The sequence below is a fragment of the Lactuca serriola genome, chromosome 8 (assembly GCF_051521515.1).
Source record: "Lactuca serriola cultivar US96UC23 chromosome 8, Lser_US96UC23_V15, whole genome shotgun sequence".
Classification (NCBI taxonomy): Eukaryota; Viridiplantae; Streptophyta; class Magnoliopsida; order Asterales; family Asteraceae; genus Lactuca; species Lactuca serriola.
The window spans coordinates 93,134,418-93,146,552 of record NC_136415.1 but is presented as its reverse complement, the minus strand read 5'-3'; positions in this window follow the sequence as shown (position 1 = coordinate 93,146,552).

Genomic DNA, 12,135 nt, shown 5'->3' with positions numbered 1-12,135 from the left:
TTCGCCACATAGGAAGCACACTGGAATTACCTTGGTACTGGGTGTTGAAGTGATGTACTGAGTCGGGGTCCTACAGAAACGGGCGGTGTGCCCTTTCCTGTTGCAGTTTTTACAGTGTATCTCTTGGCAAGCTCCTGTGTGATGGAAGCCACATTGGTTACACTTTGGGAGTGAACCCTTATATGGTCTGGCCGGTGTCTGGGTGGTAGACCTCGCGGCTAGTGTCGCGACGTTCATCATGATTGTTGTTGTAGTAGCAGGTGCAGCTACGGATTGTTTTCTTCCAGCAAGTTTTTGAGTTAGATTACACTTCTTTTTGTCCCAGAACTTTCGCTTCGTGTTCGTAGGTTTGTGGCCTGAGGTATTTTTTTTTTCGCTGGCGGACACCCGTTGGTGCTCCTGATTGTTACCACAATCTGTATTGTCAGTACCGCTTCCATTTCTGCTGGCGTTGTTAGCATTGAACTGTGCCATGACGGCTGCCACGGCTGCCGTGACTGCAGCCTGAAAAGTAGCAGCGTCTATCTGTAGAGTTGGCGCCTTGCTAGTTGGTTGGTTGCCTCTTGGTGAAGACATAGCCCTGTTTCACGATGAAAAGCATCTTCGTTGGTGGAAATGATTATCTTAAGTGCATCCTTACAATTTATATTAATGCATATAAATTTTTGCACATCACTGTACTGCTCCTAGTGTTTCCGCTAACATTCTTGAAATGGAGTCACAGCAGTGGGTAGGGGTAGGTTTCATACGGGCGTTAAGCTTTACTCTTCTTATAATCATGTGTGTCCAAACACGCTTGGCTGAGGAGTTTTGATGGGACCTAGTGCATTAGGATTGGTATGGTCGCACCCCTAAGTCTATGATGAAGGAACTTCTCAACAAAATGATTAAGGGTGAGATGATAATGAGTTTTTAGAATGGCTAAACGTCGTGAGTTTCTAACTAAGTTTTATCTTATATCGATTTGTAACGTAATTTGGTCGTTAAGGGCGTTCTGAAAAACAATTCATAACGGGAGTCTTTATATGGTAACCCATGAATTTTTAGTAGTTCTGCGCCCAAGTGGTGCCTTATAGCTGACCCAGGCTGGGCCCTTATCATGACCAAATGGGAGCATGTTCTCGAAGATTTGACTTGCATCCCTATGATGCAATCCTAATACAGAGTAGAAGTATGTTTAGGTAATGATCTTTTGATGTTGGTTGTTTAAAATCGGGCTCCATTGGTTGGTGAATGACATGATCCAACCTTGGAGAGAAGATCAGGAACGATTCCGGAGCTAGGTTACTCTAGTTTTATAACTTGAGTAGAGTGGGTTGTACGCAGGCTCCTATCGCAGCATGATGGGAGTGTTTGAACAAAAAGGTGACACAGAATTTGGTTGATTGATACGTCATTGATGTTTAAGATGTAACAAATTAGGGAAAATTGACCTTGTAGGGGGTCTTATATCATATCGAAGCAGGAGTGTCTTGGTCGCCTAAAGGCCTCACTAAAGGTACCTACAGTACAAGATAGTTTCATAGGAAATACCACATAGGGCATAGATAGGGATAACGATTCCTTTTTAACATGAAATGAAGTAAGGCGTTTACTACTGGCGGCGGTCATTTTTCTTGTGATCTCTCAGTTCAGCTAGCTGCCGCTCCATAACAGGCATGTGCCTTTCGTACACCCTCTGGCGTACTCGGAGTTTTATGACATCGGTTCGTGATTCAGCCAGTGCTTGCAGCAGGGTTTCATAGTCTTTCGCAGACTTTTCACAAGTGTGATCAAGACGATTGGTGCGGATTGTATGTATTCTTGCATTTGCATCAACCTCTGCGATACTATGGAGAGTTGTTCTGCCCCGAATCTCGTCTCAGGCAACTCTACGGACCAGGATTGGAAAAATTCTATCTGCTGGGGTTCCTTCGTTTATGTTGTAGAAGCTTCGATCTCCATCGAACGACATAGGTTGATCTTGCTCTTCGCTCCAGATTTCCAAGCACTCTACCCAAGGAGGCATCGGGCCTTGAAAAGCCGGTCGAGGATTGGGATTGGGAACACGGGTCATCGAGGATAGGTTCACCATTTCAGGTTCGGAGTCGGACCCGTCAGCAAGACCTTCAATTTGGTGACCATCCACAGGGATTGGGTGATCATTCTCTGGCTCCTCTCCGTGCCATTCAGTATTGTTGGGGTTAGGGTAGTACGGGTCGTCGTGGGGATGAAATCCAGCCATGATATCTTCGCGAGAGATGGGGATATAAGAAGTAACTAAGTAGATGTACTAATTAGATAATTATAAGATGATCTTTATCAGGTACTTCAATACATTGTTTAGTGCATACTAGTCATATGTATTTGGAACAGGATAGACCTTCGAATAAGCGATCCTAACTTTAAATCCCCAATCCAACGAGAACAGGAAGTAAAGCAAAGATTCACAGATTCTAAGTCTATGACGTCCTAGCTACATATAATTTTTAATGTATCCACTAAGCAATTATTGACCTACTGATAAAAATCTATTTAGTTCTCAGATAAATGATTATAATAACACTAAATACCCCTATGGTATTTCATTGTGGTAGTGTTGGTAAGTTTTTAGACTTGTTGCCATATCACAACCATTCTTGGGCATGTGCTAATCACTCCTCGGATGAGCATAGTTGATCAGGCTATGCCAATCCCAAGACTGACCATACATCCCCGAGCTTACCTGTGATATCCAACAATCATTACTTTTGTTTTGTTCTAGAACGACGTGACCCTAGTATGTATGCATGCGTGTATACTTTTAATAAGAAACTACTTATTTCTAAAAGTATAGTTGTTTTGAAGACATAAAATCAGAGACTCTAGTCCCAATGCATTTATAGTTTGTATATCTTATGTGGTTCGATATACTGAGTTCACTATAAACAATGCTCTGATACCAATCTGTCACACCCCCAAACCAAGGATGGCGGAAACATTCGAGGGTGGAGGACTTCATGTAGAGTATCACAACAATGAGTATAATAGTGCTCAAAGTAAATACAACCATCATAAATATAACTGAAAAAGTTACACCAAAGTATATGTTTACATGATTCGAATCAATTACATTATGAAACAAAATGAACTGTTTGACGATTTATCGTCCCATCCTCAAAACGTTGTTGGTTTCCTGTTTTCACTGAATTCCTGAGAATACAAGTAGTTTTGAAAAAGTGTCAACACAAAGGTTGGTGAGTTCATAAGAGATTTTATTGGAGAAATAGACCGTTTTCCTTTTTAACATGAAAATGATATGATATGTATTCAGAAAATATGATATTTTCTTTAAAATGAATAATGTAGTCTTGTATCCAAAGACGGAAATGCATGAGTAATCTTCCTTATTTACAGAAAATAATGTGTGTTCATTTCAATACAAACGCGTACGATATTAGTGAAACTCTCGTAAATTCTTAAGTTTGTTAATACTTTCGGTGAGCTATTATAACCATACTATGACCTAGGTGGCCTGAATACGACGTTCTTCGGGCGTCGTAGAACTGAAATGACACTTGTCACCACAGACCTGCCGGTCTAGCTGTTGCGAGCAGCTCTGGTGTGGGTTGTCAAGCCCAATATAGATCTACATACAACTATCACGCTCTCCTTCCAGGAGACTCTGGTTACAATACATGACTTATGATTTATGTGAAGAGGATGTCTATTATAACCATACTATGACCTAGGTGGCCTGAATACGACGTTCTTCGGGCGTCGTAGAACTGAAATGACACTTGTCACCACAGACCTGCCGGTCTAGCTGTTGCGAGCAGCTCTGGTGTGGGTTGTCAAGCCCAATATAGATCTATATACAACTATCACGCTCTCCTTCCAGGAGACTCTGGTTACAATACAGGACTTATGATTTATGTGAAGAGGATGTCTCACAGAGTTATTAACGAATTTACACTTAATCATAATGAAAGTTTCCTTTTTGTAATGTATGCATTTTGAAATCCATCGTAAACTATACCTATTATAGCTTATCAAAACGAAGGTAGTAACAGTAAAGTACGTAATTTTTACTTAACATAGTTTATTTAACGTTTGTGTGTAATGGGTATACTTCAATAATAACGCTTTGTGTAATCTATGCTTTATCTAGTAAAAATCCATTTGCTAACAGGTTTATGTCTAGATACTAACACAAGAATGTCATATATTGCAAATATGCATGAACACGTAATAATATACACCTTGCTCAACATGTTACAAGGTGTTATGAAAATTATATGATGCTAACTAAATTAGACCTTCCTGCACTGTTTTAGAAAAGCCATAGAAAAATCATACGAAGTCGAAAACTAAATCCGTAAATTCTGGGAGTTCCCAAAAGGTGTCTAGTTTACTCATAATTTTTATCATGATTTTTAATGACCTGTAACTTAGGTGAAAAAGTCCATAATCACAGACTGGTCCGGATTGGTGTTTGAAAGGATAGGCAGTTTTGTAAAAATCACCATAATTTGTAGAAAAATCGTATGGAGATGTGCAAGTAGTCATTTTAAAGCTAAGAAGTAGAACTACATGCACCTAAAACAGTTTTGAAAACTAAAATGTTTAAGGTGTCCAAAACAGTCCGTGAATGGAGTCCAACTTTTCTGATGAAAGCTGTTAGGAAATTTTAGTTATGTTCTTGGTGTTTTAACTTGTATTCCCCCCCTAAAAACTTAAGAAAACATGAAAATGTAGGGGTATGAACTCACCTTGTGTGATTTCAGTAGATAAGTGTTGAAGAAGAGAAGTGTTCAACCCAAGAACACTTGAAGAATCGCTTGAAGATTCGAAGCTCTAACACAAATTTAATGGAGTTTGTGTAAGATACTCATCATTTGAGTGGAAATAATCGAGACAATCTTAAAGGAAATGGATTATGCTTACCAGAGGTGGAGGAAACTCTCAAGATCAGCCCTTGAATCTCGGATTTCTAGAGAGAGAAAGTGAGAGAGAAAGGAGTTTGCTCTTCTTGTGAAATGAGAACAAATGAGAGAAAATGAGGAGAGAGGATGGATATCCAGCTCTCAAAACTTGGAGATGGCTTGTGAGGAAGGTAAAAAGTACAAGGAAGTGACAAGGTATGGTGGGGAGGAGTGTGGGTTAATCATGGAGTGGGTATGGGGTTGCTTGTGTCATAAAATAAGGTAAAGTCAACACTCTACCTTTGTACTTTACCTAACCTTATTTGGATAAGATTTTACCCTTAAAATGTGATTAAATCATTAATTTAGGGGTCTTATATTTTAAAATAAAGTTTTGGGTGAAAATCCTATGTTAAAATAATTAAAAATGGGTTTAAAATGCAAAAATATGCAAAAATGGGCGAAAAACGAATTTTCCAGCGGATAACTTCGGACCTAGGCCGAAGTTCGGTCAGAGGTGCATGGCTCGGAGGTGAAGGCGCGCCAGAAGGAAGAAGCGAAGCGAGGCTGGTCCGAAGAGAAGCAGTCCGAGGCGAAGGCAAGGGGGTTCGGTCCGAAGTCTGGCTAGAACCGAAGGTACTGTTGTGAACAGTAATGAACAGTACTTTCGGTTCGGATTTTTCCTTCTATGCTGGTTCGGTTCGGATCCTCCCTCCAAGCTGGGTTCGGTTCGGACCTTCCTTCCAAGCTGGGTTCGGTTCGGATGAACAGTATCCTCGGTTCGGCTCATGAACAGTAACTTTGGTTTGGACCCTCATGAATAGTGCTTTCGGTTCGGTTCATGAATAGTACTTTCGGTTCGGAGGGTTCGTTTCTTAAGTCCGTTTTTCGCGTAGACTTCCATTCTTGGGCTATTTTTCGCCAATTTCGAGGGTCGGGATGCCCCGAGTGACTATAGAAAGTCGGGGAGAGATTTGAGAGAGATTCCACATACTCAGAGAGATTTGGGAGAGATTCGACATACTTGGGGAGATTTGGGAGAGATTTGACATACTTGGAAAGATTTCTCATACAAAGAGATATTTGGGAGAGATTTCACATACTTAGGGAGATTTGGGAGAGATTTGACATACTTAGAGAGATTTGGGAGAGATTTGGCATACTTGGAGAGATTTCTCATACAAAGAGATATTTGGGAGAGATTTCACATACTTAGGGAGATTTGGGAGAGATTTGACATACTTAGAGAGATTTGGGAGAGATTTGGCATACTTGGAGAGATTTCTCATACAAAGAGATATTTGGGAGAGATTTCACATAATTAGAGATATGTGGGAGAGGTTTCACATACTTAGAGATATGTGGGAGAGGTTTCACATACTTAGAGATATGTGGGAGAGGTTTCACATACTTAGAGATATGTGGGAGAGGTTTCACATACTTAGAGATATGTGGGAGAGATTTCACATACTTAGAGATATGTGGGAGAGGTTTCACATACTTAGAGATATGTGGGAGAGGTTTCACATACTTAGAGATATGTGGGAGAGGTTTCACATACTTAGAGATATGTGGGAGAGATTTCACATACTTAGGGAGATTTGGGAGAGATTTGACATACTTAGAGAGATTTGGGATCTTGCATACTCCCGATGAGTATGTAACATTGTTGTATCGGTTTGGCTTTCTACGTACCACCGTTTTAGGTTAAGGAGATTTAGGTGAACGCACTTTTCGATTTATGATCTCTCATTAGAATAGAGAGTTGTTTAGAAGTTATATAACGTAAACTCTAGTACTCACGGCGAATTGGGTTGACCGGTTTGACTTGTTGACTTTAGTTGACTTTGACTTGACCGAAAATTGACGGTTGTCACAGATAATATTTGAGAATAGTACAAGTTATGATTTATTAATATATTATAAGTTCTAATATATTAATATAAGATCATATTATTTAATTAGTATTGATCTATAATTAATCTAGGATTAATTTAGAGATCAAATATATTACTAATTAAATATGAGCTTCTATATTTATATAGTGTGGGCTAATGCTTATTTGGAATGGGCTAGGCTTGCATGGAAAAGTCCATGGATACTCCATGGAGCTTTAACCCATGGATCTCATGGAAATGAAGAGACATTGGTATTAGGGTTTACATGGAAGTAACCCTAATCCACCACACTATATAAAGGAGGCTTTGGTTCTTGAAATCACACTAGTTGACACTTGTTGAGGTGAGGGCCGATTTCAAGATAGTAGTGACTATTCTCTCAAAGTTCCAAGTTTGTGGTGATTTGTGATTTCCATTTGAGGCATCCACACTATTGGTGCTAGGCTCTAAAACTCTAAGCAATCAACTACTACTACTACAAGGTAAGTATTTCTACTAGCTTTATTTGATTTATGTTCCCCATGCCATGCTAGTTAGGATATGAACCTTGGAAAATTAATTATTTGCATGTATCTTAGACAAACATAGATCCAAGGTTTATTAGGGTTGCATGTACACTTAGGAAGTGTTAGAATGCTCAAAACCCATCAGTTTCAACCTCATGATATGCTCAAATAACTCATTGTCAAAAGATGGGTGGAAGAAAACCCTAAAAACCTCCCTAAGCTAAGATCTCTCAAAGGAAAGGTCAAGATAGAAGCTTTTTATCTTTGCACTGAAGCTAATCACTACAGAACTCTGGATCTACAGCCCCTCCTTAATCAAACACGCCAAGCTCTCCAAACTTCCTTCCAAAGATGCACAAAATCACTAAATTTAGCCTCTCTCTCTCACACACACACAAATCAATCTGATCGATTAGGATTTCACACAGGGGAGTTGGGTGGCTGGTGAGGTGGAAATGAGGGCTTAAGGCCCTTTAAATATGACACAAACCCAGAAGATTAGGGTTTCCACTCACAGCGCCAACTCGCCGAGTTGGTCTCTCCGACTCATTGAGTTGGTGTAAAACCCATGTGGTTAAATCGTCTCTACTCGACGAGTTGGGGCTCCCACTCATCGAGTTGCCCAGTTTACTCATAAATAAATATTATACCTGGGAGTCGGGATGTTACAATTCTCCCCTACTAGAATCACACTTCGCCCTCGAAGTCATGCTCCAAAAATAACTCTGGATATTGCTCGCGTATCTCAGACTCCGGCTCCCAAGTCCACTCGGATCCTTTCCGATGCTGCCACTGGACCTGAACCAGTGGCACCTCTTTATTCCTTAGAAACTTCACTTTCTGATCCAAGATCACTATCAGCCTCTCAATATAATTCAGGCTCGCATCCACCTGAATGTCCTCCAATGGTACCACCGTCGTCTCATCGGCTACACACTTCCTCAACTGAGACACGTGGAAGGTGTTACAAATCTGGCTCAACTCTACAGGTAGCTCCAACCGATAAGCCACCTTACCTACTATGACGGTCACTCTGAAAGGACCAATGTACCTAGGGCCCAACTGTTGCACTAGTGTCTTAGCCCGTAACTATATTTGGTAATTATTTGACCCGGTTGTGCATGGTCATTTTGGGTTGCCTTCATCAAAGCAACTAGATAGGATGATTAATGAAGAAAGAGGTTAATTATGGTTTATTAATATATTATATGAATAATATATTGTCACACCCCCGAACCAGACGGCGGAAACGTCCGGGGGCTGTCGTGACTCAATTGAATACCATAACATTGAATATATATGAAACATAACAACATTCGTCACCATGCATTAATATAGTACAACCAGTAGAGTTTACATGAAGTACATTGTTTAAACATTACATTCCCAAAATAAATTGTTCGATTCGTACATAAATAAACTGCAAGCCATCACTGAATATGATTTCCTTTGATTCACTGGTTCCCTGAGAATACAAGTATTTTGAAAAACGTCAACATATGAAATATTGGTGAGTTCATAAGTTGTATTTGAAAAACAATGTTTCGTATCGTTTGAAAACCACCAGAAAATCCGATATTTTCTGAAAAGAGAAGCTTTTGAAAACGTTTGTGAAGATCCATAAGTATGCCTGTTTGTTTCTATACTTGAAAAAAAAATTGTTTATTGAAGTTGTATGAATTTCGAATCTGTATGTATTGAAAAACCCTAGGAAAACCCGATGTTTTCCTAATTCTTTGAATTCCATGAATTTACATTGAAACCATTGTAACGCGTGAAGTTATCAATACCAGGCGACATTGGATTATTTTTTAGCATGATTATCTGCTACAAACACGCGTTACACAAACGACTAGTCTGCAGCAATACTAACGATCCCGTAGACGTCGTCCGTACTAATCATGTTATCCAACCGCCCTGACTACGTGTAGTCCCACATCCGAAGAGAAAGAGGACACGAAGGCCTCGAGGACTCCATTAGCCGGTTGGGGATAAAAAGGTACGAGGGGTCCGAGACCCGCCTCGCATAAAAAGGTAGACTCTACTAGCAATACCAAAGGACCCTTTGGGACCAGTAGTATATAAGCCATTGAAAGTCCATTTACGTTGTGTCAGATCGGTAAAACCCAACACTTCGTAAGATAGAGGTCTTCGGGCCTTAAGATCAGGTCATTGGGCTAGCTAGGCTCAACAAACAAGATTTTACACTTTTGGGGCCCAAAGATGGTGCGTAGACGTCTGTGCACACTCGCATGTATATTGAATTCCCAAATGTTATTTGTATGAATCGTAGTGTTGTAGTGTCATAGTGTCGTCGTGTTAGTAGTTTCGGATTTTTATTGGTTCGAGACCGAACCAATTCGTTTAACAACGACTTTTGGTGTTGTAATGTATTGTATTTCATCGATAGTCGTGGTGCCATCATTTGGTCAAATTGCATGTATTGAATTAGCCTTGAAAGTTTTCTGTTTTCAGCCCCTCCTTGTTTGTAAAATTTACTTTTTCAACCCTTTATTTAAATACTTTCCGGTTTGGTCCTTAAATCAATTTTCTTGACATTTTAACACCAAAAATTATTGAAATTAATATTTTTCAGCATATTTTTCATAGAAAACAGTTTAAGTCCCTGAAATTTCAGTTTTCTCGGTTGTAACCCTTCTTTTTCTCAATTTTGACAATTTTGGCCCAAATTGTAAAATTTTTGCAACTTTGGTCCTTTTTAAAATTAAAAAGCATTTTAAACCTTTGAAAAGGACTTGGAACACTTATAGTCCACTGTTTTACAGAAAAACACAGTTTTGGCCCTCCAAAACAGAAAATCTCGCATAATGGGCCTCATTGGGCCGAAAATGTCATTTTTAGCCCATTAAGCTTGAAATTTATGTTTTTAATCCTCTAAATGAGTATATTTCCAGAAATTGTTTTATTGAAACTGTTTTGACACACCTCATCCATCAGAATTCGTGATATGTCAATTTGGGCCCTTAATTTTGTATTTTTCACATTTTAGGTCCAAAAATTGTATTTTTAGCCCAAAGAAATTGTTACTAAACCACTTTGCTATTTTTCTAGAAACACTTTGTATGTAGAAATATATTTGATGTTAAAATCATTTAACATAAGGTATATCTCGGTTTTGAGGGGTTTTATGGCTAGATCCAACATTTTAACACACAAAAGCACACATATAAGCATGGAAATCATACAAAGCATACAATACACATATAGATCTACACTTTCACTTGTATTCCCCCCCACAAAACTCATAAAAACAGAAAATAGGGGGTATGAAGCTCACCTTAGGGTGTGATTTCGGTTCTTGAAGAAAAGATGGAAGAAAACTTGGTGATTTTTGGCCTTAGCACCCTTTTCTTGAAGATCTCGAGTTTGAGATGGTTCTAGGATGCAAGATCACGATTTTTGCATAGATTAGGAAAGGATTTTGATAAAACAAAGAATTTAATTCATAGATCCAAGCATAACCTTACCTTGGATGAAGATTTGGTGGAAATATCCTCTTGAAAGCCTCCTAATTTTCGAGATTTTTGAGTGGAGAGGGAGGGATGTTCTTGAGAGAGTTTGAGAGATTTTTGTGAGTGTGTGTGTGTGAGTATGGCCGAGAGTGAGAGAGATAGGAAGAAGAGATGACCCTTGAAGTGATATGTGCTTGGAAGTATGAGTTCCATGCATAGATACCCTTTGGTTAATAATGAGGTGGCATGCATTAAGTCAACTCTTCCATTTCCTCTTGGGCTTGGGCATTGGGCCGAGAATTTGGAAGGGAAAAGGAAAAATTTGGGCCTTTGCCCCTAAGCCCAATATTAGAGTTAGTCTTGGGTAAATTTTAACATAAAAGAATATAACATGATTTTTTTTTCCATTTTTGTTGGACTAGTTTAGGGTATTCATGGATCAAAGCTTTTAATTCATTTCATTCTAGGCCCAATATGACCCAAAATGTTGAAATAAATAAATGTGGGTCCAATTAGAGCCCAATTAGGGTTCTAAGCCCATGATAGTCTAATTGGAAGCTTATTGGTCCATTTGGATCCAATAAGGGAGTCCTAGTCCAAAATGGACTTAAACAAGGACTTCTAGGGTCTCCAATTGTTTGATGACTATTTGTAGTATTTGCATGATGTATTTGATTGAAGTTTTTGATGTCCTAATAGTAGGTGTTACACATGTTCTTAAGTTTTTGATTCACATTAACTTGAGTGTATAGATTACATGACACAAAATTTCTAGTTGTGACATCATCCCCCCGTTAGAGGGAATTTCGTCCTGAAATTCTGTTTGAAAGCTAGATTTGAGAATGCTAGAATAGGTGAGGGTACTTTTGCTTCATTTGATCTTCGCGTTCCCACGTGAATTCTGGCCCACGCTTTGCGTTCCACCGTACCTTCACGATCGGGATGCGACTCTGCTTAGTACGCTTCACCTCCTTGTCCATGATTTCGATTGGTTCTTCGACGAACAGGAGATTCTCATTAATTTCGATTTCGTCAAGAGGAATGACAAGGGTTTCATCTGATAGGCACTTCTTCAGATTAGAGACATGAAACACGGGGTGTACACCGTTTAGCTCCGCGGGTAGTTGTAGTCTGTATGCTACCAGACCTATTCGGGCGACGATTTCGAAAGGTCCAATGTATCGTGGGTTCAACTTTCCCCGTCTTCCGAAACGTATAACCCCTTTCCAGGGTGAGACTTTCAACAGTACTCGATCACCGACCTGGAATTCTAAGGGCTTTCGCCGTTTATCGGCGTAGCTCTTTTGTCGGTCACGTGATGCTTGTAATCGAGCTCTGATCTGAACGATCTTTTCTGTGGTTTCGCGAATGATCT